At 39.0% G+C, this 12,034-nt stretch overlaps 1 long non-coding RNA gene across 1 annotated transcript in view; it reads left to right on the plus strand.

Annotated features, from left to right (window-relative positions):
- Positions 1–12,034, plus strand: part of LOC141572158 (uncharacterized) — an 84,723-nt gene that overhangs the window by 3,022 nt on the left and 69,667 nt on the right. The window contains exon 2 of the long non-coding RNA XR_012497338.1: positions 3,854–3,904. This is a non-coding gene — a long non-coding RNA (uncharacterized LOC141572158). The remainder of the gene's footprint in view (positions 1–3,853; positions 3,905–12,034) is intronic.

Consider the following 12,034-nt stretch of genomic DNA (forward strand, 5'->3'; position numbering starts at 1 on the left):
ATATGCTACGTCTCCCAGTCTTGGCCAGGTGGCCTTATGTAGTAGGTGCCCTGTGGGGCCCTGGCACAGTCTCCCTGGTCGTGTGTTCTGGGTACTATTGAGTTATGTGAGTTCTGTATATATTTTTGATATTAACCCCTTATCAGATATATTGTTTGCAAATACTTTTTCCTATTCAGTAGGTTACCATTTTATTTCATTGATGGTTTCCCTTGCTGTGCAGCTTTTTAGTTTGATGTAGTCCCATTTGTTTATTTTTGTTTTTGTTTCCTTTGCTTTTGGTGTAAAATCCAAAAGAATCATTGCCACGACAGATGTAAAGGAATTCACCACCTATGATTTCTTCTAGGAGTTTTATATTTTCAGTTCTTAAGTTCAAGTCTTTAATCTATTTTGAGTTATTTTTTGTGTATGGTGTAAGGTAGTGGTCCAGTTTCATTCTTTTGCATGTCATTGTCCAGTTTTCCCAACACCATTTGTTGAAGAGACTGTCCTTCCTCTATTGTATGTTCTTGGCTCCTTTGTTGTAAAGTAATTGCCCATATATGAGTGGGTTTATTGATAGGCTCTGTATTCTGTTTCATTGATTTATGTGCCTGTTTTTATGCCAATACCATATGGTTTTAATAATTATACCTTTGTATTATAGTTTGAAATCAGGGAGTGTGATGTCTCAGCCTTTGTTCTTCTTTCTCAAGATTGCTTTGGCTAGTTAGGGTCTTTTGTGGTTGCACACATAGTTTAGGGTTGTTTTATTTCTGTGAAAAATGCTATTGGAACTTTGGTAGGCATTGCATTAAATCTGTAGATTGCTTTGGGCAGTGTGGACATTTTAACAACATTAATTCTTTCAGTCCATGAACATGGAATATCTTTCCATTTACTTGTTTTCTTCAATTTCTTTAATTAATGTCTTATAATTTTTAGTATATAGGTTTTTCACCTCCTTGGTTAAATTTATTGCAATGTATTTTATTCTTTCTGATGTAATTGTAAATGGGATTGTTTTCTTAATTTTTCCTTCTGTTGTTAGTGTATAGAAACACAACAAATTTCTCTATATTGATTATGTATCCTAAAACTTTACTGAATTTATTTATTAGTTCTAACAGGTTTTTTTGTAGATTTTTTAGTGTTTTCTATATATAATATCATGTCATCTGTAAATAGTGACAGTTTTACTTCTTCCTTTCTGATTTAGATGCCTTTGTTTCTTTTTCTTTCCTGATTGTTATGGTTAGGACTTCCAATACTATGTTGGAAAAGTGGTAAGAGGAAAACTGTCCTCCTTTTCTTAGAGGAAAAGCTTTCAGCTTTTCACTGTTGAGTATGATGTTAGCCGTGAGTTTGTCATATATGGCCTTTATTATGTTGAGATACACTCCCTCTATACCCAGTTTGTTGAAAGTTTCATCATAAATGGATATTGAATTTTGTCAAATGCTCTTTCGGCATCTATTGAGGTGATTATATAATTTTACCCTTCATTCTATTAATGCAGTGTATCACATTAATTGATTTGTGAATGTTGAATCATCCTTGCATCCCTTGAATAAATTTTGTTGAGGACTTTTGCATCTATGTCCATCAAGAATATTGACCTGTAATTTTATTTTCTTTTCTTCCTCTCTTAATCACCATAGATGATTCTTATCACTGGAGGTAACACTCACTTGAGTCTGCATAATGGTATTGAACATGATAACCTCCATAAACATTACTAAATAGTCCTTATCTTCTAGTAGTTTCTCCCATATAGTTACTTTCCCACACTATGCTTGTAGAAGCCCAAACCTCTTTTCTTTTGTCTTGCCACTTTCCCACAATTTATCACCCTTTGTTAAAATTGTATATAAGCTCCCAGGCCTAACAGCTTTGTTGGGTTTTCACTGCTTTTTTTTTTTTTTTTTTTTTTTCAAATGATCCCATGTGCATAGGAAATAAACCTTTTCTTCTGTTAATCTGTCTTTTGTCAGTTTAACTCTCAGGCCCTAGCCACTGTAATTAAGAGGACAGAAAAAAAGTTTTTCTTCCCTAACATAGGAAAGCACTTTACTTGTGTTTACCAGTTTATTATAAATGATACGACTTAGGAACAGTCAAATGGAAGAGATGCATAGAGCGAGGTGTGGGGGAAGGAGTGCTGAGATCCCGTGCTCTCTCCAGGTGTGTCACCTTCCCAGCACATCAATGTGTTCACCAACATGGCAACTCTCTGAAGCTTGTTGTTCAAGAGTTTTCATAGAGCTCAATCTGCAGCTCCCTTCTCCTCCCTGGAGGTTGGAAGATGGGGCTGAAAATTTCAACTGTCTAATCATTTGATCTTTCTGGTGACCAACCCTGTATAGAGGCTCTTCCCTAAGTTATCTCATTAGCATGAATAGGTGTGATCAAAACGGGCTTGTTATAAATAACAAAAGACACCCCTATCACTCAGGAAATTTCAAGTGTCTTAGGAATTCTGTGCCAGGACTGGGAACAAGAGCCAAATATATACTTTTATTACACCACAGTGGGATATACAGGTCTAGCGCTCAGAAGAAAAGGGAGTCTGAGGACTGAGCTTTCAGCAACTCTGGCACTTGGGACTCTCTCCCTGGCTTACTGAACAGTGTGCACACAATGGGTGGTGTCTGGCGCCCGCCCCACAGCTCTGCTCTAGCACAACATAGAGTGTCGTCAACTTCTCTTGCAGTTCACGGTCCCCCAAACTTCCACCTGAGACAGGGCCCAGGTCTTCTCTTCTCTGGAGTTCCGATTCTTGAAGTCTATTGTTAAATGATGTAGCATGCAAAATAACTTTGAAATTTAGCCCGTGTAGGCCACACCATGGAAATGTGTTTAGTCTTATTTCAAATATCATGTGCTTAGGCTGATAAAATATTTACTCCACACATTCAGAGACTCCTAGCTTTACCATCAGTTCTGGTTACCTACTGCTACATAACAAACCACCCCAAATGTAGTCACCTTTCAAAATAACAACAGCATTTATTTTGCAATTATTTATTTTGCAACGAATCTTCAAGATAGGCAGGGCTCCTTTGGGTTCAGCTTGTCTCTTTTCCATTTGTGGCAGTTTGAAGCCTGGGGCTGGGATCATCAGATCCCCGGTCTGGTGCCTGGGCTGAGAAGAACCACCCTGCTGGGATTAGAACTACTGGTGCTCCTCAGGCATCTTTCTGTGTGGCTTCTGGGCAGCCAGACTTGTAACTTGTTTCTTTAGTGTGAGAGACATAGAGAAGCTCTACCACTTTTTATGGCCTAATCTCAGAAGTCTCACGGTGTCCCTGTCCCTCCTGTTACATTCTGTTCCTTACAAACGAGTTACTAAGGCCAGTGTATTCAAAGGGAGAAGAATTAGATTCCACCTTTTGTTGGGAGAGTGTACAAGGAATCGCAGGTGTGTTTTAAAACCACCAAACTGTGATAGAACAAGACAAATTAGAAAGGACCCAAGAGAGCTCAGCTAGTCGAAAGCTCACATTTTTCAGATGTGCAAGCTGAGGCTCAAAGAGGAAAACTGAGTTGCTCAAACTTTTCACTCAAGGCAAGATTTGAGCTGGAATTAAAACATTTTTTTTGAATCTTAATCTTTGAGACTGTGCCTCAGGATTAAGACCTCTCTTTCTGTACATAATATTATTCCTTGATTACTATTGATTTTCTTTTTTGATGATTAAACTGGTCAATAAATAATATTATATTATTTATATAACATGAAACTAGGAAGGGAATCTGAATATGCCACCCCAAATATGCTACTTTGGCATTGTTTTGGTCCATTAAGGCTGTTATAACAGAAAAATATAGACTGGGTGGCTTATAAACAACAAACACTTATTTTTCACAGTTCCAGAGGCTGAGAAGTCCAAGATCAAGGCTGCAGAAGATTTGGTATCCGGTGAGAACTGCTTTTTAGATGGCTGCCTTCTCGATGTGTCCTCACATGGTGGAAGGGGCAAAGAACTTTCTGGTTTCCCTTTTATAAGGGCACTAATCCCATTCATGAGGGCTGTACCCCCATGACCTAATCACCTCCCAAACCCCCACCTCCTAATACCTTATACATGTTGAGGGGACACAAACATTCAGACCATAGCAGGCATATTGATTATTTTAAGCTGAGGGCAATTTAGAAACAACCAATGTGGGAAGGGCTCTCTGCCCTTCTCCTTTCTACCTGAGAGCAGGGCATATATTTTCTGTGAGAAGAGTGTCTTCCTGGTACCAGAAAGAGAAGAACAGTCTTACCACCTGAGATAGGAGTCTACACAGACGAATCTGTACAAACAAACCTACTAAAATAACCTTTATTTTCCATTAGTTTCCCCCATGTATTTCCTAGTTACTTTCCCACAATTTACCACCCTTAGCCCAGACCCCCTTTCCTTTGTTTTGTTACATCCCTTTGTTTTGTTATATTGTTCTTTGTTTAAATGATGTATAAGCTCTCAGACCAATCTATTAGGTTGGTGCAAAAGTAATTGCGGTTTTTGTAATTATTTTTAACCTTTTAAACTGCAATTACTTTTGCACCAACCTAATATTTCTTTGGGTCTTCCTTTCTTACATATAAAGACCTTCATTACAAGTAAATATATTAACCTGAAATAGAACGTGTATGTTTTTCTCTTGTTACTCTGTCTTTTGTCATTTTAATTCTCAGGCCCAGTTACAGAACTGAAATGGGTAGAGGAAAATCCCTTCCTTCCCAACACCGTATATAATATGTTAAAGTATTTCAAAAATACTTAACATCTTAAAGTATTTCAAAAGAGCAGGAACAATTTAGAAACATTTTCCCTAACTGCTCTTTAGCTTTTCGAAAGTGATTGCCTTGCTTAAGTTGAAGTCGCAGTGAGTTTTCAGGGACTTAAAGGCAGCAATGGAAACTTCCAAGAAAAATGCCTGATGACTTGAGGGGGTCAAATTCAATAGCACCTTAGGCTCCATTTATCAACACAACTGAAATATGGCAATGAAATAAACTTGCAATGAATTTGAGAAAACATGACCCTTCTGGTCTACTTCATTTTTCCTTATTTGTGTGCCTTCTAATACAATCAAGGAACTCTAAGAGGTCTTAGTACAACTAACTTGCTTCAAAAGTAGAGAAAATAAAGTCAGGAGAGATTCAAATGATTTGCTTAACAAAAGCCATTCAGCCACCCCGAAGATCTACTATTTCCCCGAAAATAAGACCAAACCGAACTATCAGCTCTAATGCGTCTTTTGGAACAAAAATTAATATAAGAACTGGTATTATATTATATTATATTATATTATATTATATTATATTATATTATATTATATTATATTATATTACATTACATTACATTATATTATATTATAATATTATATACCTGGTCTTACATAAATTTTTGCTCCAAAAGACGCATTAGAGCTGATTGTCCGGCTAGGTCTCATTTTTGGGGAAACACGGTAGGACTAAAACGACATCTAGTACAGCTAATGCTTGCTGATCACTGTGTGCTGAAAATCACTTATAGCATTTCATATCGTCACACAGCCCCATGGGACAGTTGTTATTGTTTGCCTCCATACTAGGTCTTGGAGGCCTAGGGAGGGTAAATGAATTGCTCCATTTACCCAGGTAGTAAACTTGCTGAGCCAGAATTTGTACTTCCATGTTTCTAGCGCATTCCACTGTCTGTGCTCCATTGCAACCCTCTCTGGAATCCCATTTAAGACAAGTCATGTTACTTGTGGTTTTAAAAAAGCCACCAAGTCAGAAGGGGTCTTCCCACCTTCTTACAAACAAGGAAATAAAGAGTTAATAAGAAATCCTTCAAGACAGATTTGTCTTTTTTTATTCTTAATTTCTATGGCTTTTGCATGTCAATTAATTTTACTTATGTTTCTAATTATCAGGATTTTAACATGATTTGCATAATATTTTCTCAGTGTAACTTGTAAGCAACCTAGAGCTGATTGGCCTAAGACCCAATCAAACTTTTCCTGAAATTAACACAGTCATTTAAGCCTTACATTTTAAAGCAACTGCTAGAATCTAGTTGACTTCGTATCTATTAACACTTCAAGCTTTAGAATGTTAACTTTTTATTCTCCTATAGATTTTATGCCCCTTTAAGTCATTTCACTTATATTTAGTAATTTTTCTGACCTGACTTTGGATGACTGTAAATACCAGTGATGATTACAAACATAAATAAATGTGTAAAAATTTAAGTTCTTGGTGTATATGACATAATTCTAACTGGGTAACAATAAGAAACTTTATGCCTGCAGGACTGACAACAGCCTATATGTCTGCATGACTTCAGGGAGCCTCTGTCAGCTTCTGGGAGGGAGGCCCTTCATTTGCCTTCCCAACCTCTTTGCCACAGAAGTGCTCCCTTTTTCTTCTGTGTGAGACAGAACTGAAACATTCAGGAAATGACCAGGTTTGACATCTTTCTTTGAAGGGTGGAAGGAAGACAGCCCACATGTCTTGTATACTCACAATGAAGAAACTGCATCTCCTTGTAGGATTATTATGGCGGCTGGTGAAGTAGTGGCCTGCATCGCCCCTTTTTCCTTTCTAACAGGTACACAGCCCCTATCTCAGGGGAAGCCCATCCCATTATTCTCCAGAACAGCATGTGATCTAAGGGGAACCACTCTCCCTGCCCATGACTGGTTCAGGAATGAGCAAGCAACCCAAACAGTGAGATGTGAGCAGGAAGCTTCTGAGGAAAGTTTCCATTTTCCCAAAAGAGAGCAAGAGAAAATGTGGTCTTACTTATTCCCCTGGACACTGCTGTAGCACCCACAACCTTCACAGCCACCTTGCTACCATCAGAGGTGAGCCAACTAGGGAGCATGGAAATGGAAGGTCCCTGAAGCAATTGTGTGATGGAGCTGCTAAATTGATGTTTCCAATGTGAGGATTATTGGCATTTGAGCAGAATAATTCTTTGTTGTGACCGTCTGCTGCAAACACACTAAAACCTTTAACATCTATGGCCCCTACCCTCATACTGCCACTAGCAGCCCCAGTAATTGTGACAATCAAAAAATCCATACCCCTATTTCCAAACACCCCTGTTTGGGTGGTGATATGACTTCTCTTGCACTGAGAACCATGACACCATGTGAGATTAAAAAAAAAAAAAAATGCCACTTTATGATTTAGGTCAAAGAATATGCCCAGAACCAGCATTTGGCTCAAGGTCTAACTCCAAAGGTTGACTATTTCCTCCCTGCCTGCTTTTCCTCTAGTCACATGCAGCTTACTCTGAACTTTACAATTTTGAGTTTTCTCCTTCTCATCATCTTCCCCCAAAAGAACAAACCTGGTTGATTTGTTCAGTGGGGAAAAACAATGAACACACAATAAAACAAAGGACAGGATATTTATGTGGAAAAAATTAATGTATACAAAACACATCTGCTTGTCTATGCATGGTGTGTTTCTGGAAAGATCCTATTAACAAAGGCTGCCTCGGAGGAGTGGAGCTAAGGGATGGGGGGGCGGGTATACGGTGGAGGGAAACTTACTTTTCATTGTGGATTGTTTTATACTGTTTGAATTCTTTATCTTATGTAAGTATCTTTCAATTTTATAAGATAGTAAAATCTAAAAACAATTGTAGATAAATTTTATGTTATATATATTTTACCATAATCTTAAAAATCTAAAAAAGCAATTGTAGGATTCAGCATCTGAAAAACTGAATTCATTGCAACACTTGACTCTTTCCTTTTATTGGTTATGTTTGGCTGCTTGGTCTCATTTCTGTGTCCATTCTTCCTTTTATTGTAGTGCCTTTAGGGTCCATCCTGTCCTTTTCCATATCACTGTTACTCATCTAGCATGATTCTCCTCCAGGTCGTTGGCACAACCCTGATGGAGAAATCTTACCCGACCCCTGCTTTGACAATAAGTATATAAATCTACTAAATATGGTCCAGACACCTCACCCTGATGTCAGCTGACTCTAACCACTTTTCCATCTGCCTCTCTTCTATTCCCCCTAAGAAGTTATATTCTGCAAAGCTCCCCAGGCTGATGTGAGCTAAGACAGCAGGGCCCCAGGCCCTCTGCTCCAAATTTAGCTGAGAAACTGCACTTTTTCTGTTTGGCACATTGGGATTCTCCAACATTTTATTTGAGCAAAGAAGTCCACAGCAAAACAACATCACTACCATCACCATCATCACCACCCTCACCATCATCACCATCATCACCACCATCACCATCATTATCACCATCATGACCATCATTGCCATCATCACCATCACCACCATCACCATCATCACCACCATCACCATCACCAAGATGACCATCATTGCCATCATCACCATCACCACCATCACCATCATCACCATCATTATCACCATCACCATCATTGCCATTACCATCATGTCTTAAAACCAGGGCCCTAGAAAAACTCTTCCAAAATGTCTTCCCTTAAAAGTACTTATGCTCTTTTCATTGTGATGTCCTGCTCCCACCTCCAGTTGTTGAAATTACCCGGTCTTTAACCAATTTCCAAATTTACTTCCTTTGTGACGGTTTTCTAGATCAACCTAGTCAATAATGATGACTTCTGCTCAGAGGCAGATTTATGGTGAAACTACTGAGCTTACGTATTCTTTGACCCCTTCTGATGTATTCACATAGTCTGCCTTTGTAAAATTTGCAAGAGTGAGGTATTTTAACTGCAATAAGCTAAGGCCACTTGAGGTGAGGTGGAGTCGGAGTGGCCAGTGGCACTTTTTGGATTCAGATGAGGGGCAGGTGAGTTGGGGACCCATTTTCTTTTAGTTTAATGGGGTATGTTTAGGTGGTTTGCAGTTACTTGCATGTCTATCTACGTATTATTTTGGTGTCAGAATGGTTTCCAGGGTGTTTCCACGGCCCACTGTTCCCATCAGGCAGAGGCAAGACAGGAAGGATGGTATCCTATGGCACTGTGATAGGACGTTTCTATGTGGCTCCCAGAGATCCCACCTCCTGGTAGTTATGCTGTAGAGAAAGAAAAAAACCCTATTCTTTTACCCTTAGAAATTAAGTTGACAAAAGACAGCAGGAGAAAAGAAAACAGAGTTTATTCACATATAAAGCATGGCATTCACACAGGAGAAACTTGGTGATGAGTAACTCAAAGGGCTAGTTACAACATGGGCTTATATACCATCTTAACAAAGAAGAATACATTTGTGGAGAAGCAACAAGACACAGGAAAAGGGATTTATTCTTTTAAGAATGACAAATAGTGGGGGAGGGAAATACAGAGGGTGCCAAAAAAAAAAATTATACACATTTTAAGAAAGGAAAAAACTGTATTAAAAATATGCTGATGGTAACCATTTTGTACACCTCTTATAATTGAAGATGTCAAATGTGACTTGTATTCATCTTTTGTTATCGGTATATATTGAGTATTACAATTTTAACACAGTTTTTTCCTTTCTTAAAATGTGCATGCATTTTTTTTCTTTTTTGGCACCCTCTGTATATAGGGGAAACTGATTGAAAGATAAGGGTTATTTTAGTGAGGTTTGTTATGTAGATTCTTCCAGTGCTGTCTCTGAGCTGGAAAGAATCTAGAGTCCTCTCCAGTGGTTGAGAGTCTAATAGTCTAATAATGGGTCTTTATAACTTTCCCAAAGTGTTGGATAGGAGGCTTGGTCTGAACTAAAGAACCGGGAGACAGAATACCTGAGTTTAAAGCCCAGTGCCACCATTTCTGCAGGTTACAGGACCCGTCCAGCTGCAGTTTCCTCATCCATAAAATGGGATTATGTTAGTGCCCACCTAAAGAGGAAAACCCATGCACATTGCTTGGCACAGAGCCCAGTATATGTGGGTGCACGTACTTGTTTCTTATTTCTACCTGTTAGTACAGTGCTTTCATTTACTAATTTGACACAGATTTATTGCACGAGTGCTATATGCCAGATACTCTTCTAGATGCTGGGGACACAGAGGTAGACAAGATAGACATGAATTCCGGCCTTCAGGGAACTCACATGCTATTGTCTGGGAGTGGAAGACAAACACTATACAAACAAAAAACAAACAACAACAACAAAAACCTATTAAATAAAAGTATACCTGATAATGAACCGTGCTATGAAAAATACAAAGCTTTGCACATAGTAGGTACTCGTTAGATGTGTTGATTGAGTCGTTTTCTTCCTCTAGCCTCCCATCGTCCCCCACTTTCTCTCTGTTCCAAGATCCCCTTCCCAATTTGATTACACAATGTATGCGGGGCCTGAACTCCCAGGGTGGGCAGTGTAGACATCAGGATCCGGGTGTATGATTGGAAAGCGTCGCAGTGGAAGAACGAAGCCCAGAGGTCATGCGACATTTGTCCCTGGACATGGGAAACACCATAGGTGTTTTGACGTGAGTTTTCTTCCGGATGATCACGCTGTTGTACTCTAAAGTTTGCCCTCACTCGTGATCAATACCGCTGCTCTGTGAAGTCAGGACAGTAAACAGCGGCTGGCAGGCACGGTGTGGGGGGAGGGGTCGGCGAGGCACTGGCGGGACAGTGTGGGTGGCTCCTGTCCTAGCCGTTTCTGGCGCTGCTGCAGGAACCTTGCCCCCTGTTTACCTTTTCTCTGCTCCCTCTGGACACTGCTTGACGTTCATCTCAAAACCCAATACAGCTTTATCTTGGCCCTCACACCCTGTGTGGGCCAACAGACAACATTACTGTAATGCAAATGTCTGTTTGTAAATAGTCTGACGACCCAAGGCCCGGGGTCAAATGCATGAGCCTAAGCCTAGTGTAAATCAGAATGTGGGAAATTGGGATTTTTTTAAGGGATAAAATTAAACTTAGAGTATATCCAACACTATGATAAATATAGGGTGTTTTGTGAGAAAAATTTAAATATGCGGAAGTTAATTTATTGCTGCAATATTCCCATATCCAAGCTTAACGTATTTATTAGTTCACACAAATGTTAAGCTCTCATACTACAGAGGGTGCCAAAAAAATGTATACACATTTTAAGAAAGGAAAAAGCGATTAAAATCGTAATACTCAATATATACCGATAACAAAAGATGAATACAAGTCACATTTGACTTCTGCAATGACAAGAGATGCTCAAAGTGGTTACCATCAGTGTCCAGACACTTCTGATTGAGGCGAATACTGCTTGGGCAATGTTGACCAAAGTGTCCACTTGTATACATTTTTTTGGAACCACCATTTATATTCATATTTAATAATTTTATTATTCCATTATTATGAGGATTAAACTCTTCAACACAGATTGTTTGCTACATACTGGCATTGGATTTCATACTGGTTACTCTATGTGTATCGGTAAAACTTAAGTTGATTAAAATGTATCATTTTTCCTTTTTCCAAATGTGAAAATTTCCACAAGAACCATAAAACAAATCCATGAATTGCCCTATAGGGTAGTCAGCCTGCAAAATAGTCCCCAGTGATTAGTCTCCTGCTATTCAGGTCTCTCCCCATAACCTGTGTAACCAACAGGAGGTTGTGGAAGTGACTGTGACTTCCGAGGCTAGGTCAGAAAAGACAGTGAGGATGCCCCTTCTCTCACCTGAGTCATTTGCTTTGGGGCAGCCAGAGTTGTGAGAACACTCAGGCAGCCTGTGGAGCTACTAGCCTGTTTGCCAGTCATGGGGGCTAGCCCCCTTGGAAGTGGACCTAAGCCTTCAGATGACTGTAGGATTCTTCACTCAAGCCTCCTGAGAAACTGAGTCAGGACCACCCAACTAAACCACTACCAAATTCCTAGCACTCAGAACTGTGAAACAGTACATTTTTATTATTGTTCAGGTAATTTTGTTACACAACAATAGACAGTTTATGCATTCTATGTACATAAATGTCTATTAATGCATAAGAAATATCTAGAAAGATGCACAAGCAATTGTGGTAAACTTAGAGGAGGTGGAATACTAACAAGGAAATTAACACTCTATGTTTCAATTATACAATTAAAAATAAATTTAAAGCCAAGACTTTAAATCAATCAAGATGTCCTTCAGTAGGTAAATGGCTAGATA

The sequence above is a fragment of the Rhinolophus sinicus genome, linkage group LG06 (genome assembly GCF_036562045.2).
Source record: "Rhinolophus sinicus isolate RSC01 linkage group LG06, ASM3656204v1, whole genome shotgun sequence".
Lineage (NCBI taxonomy): Eukaryota > Metazoa > Chordata > Mammalia > Chiroptera > Rhinolophidae > Rhinolophus > Rhinolophus sinicus.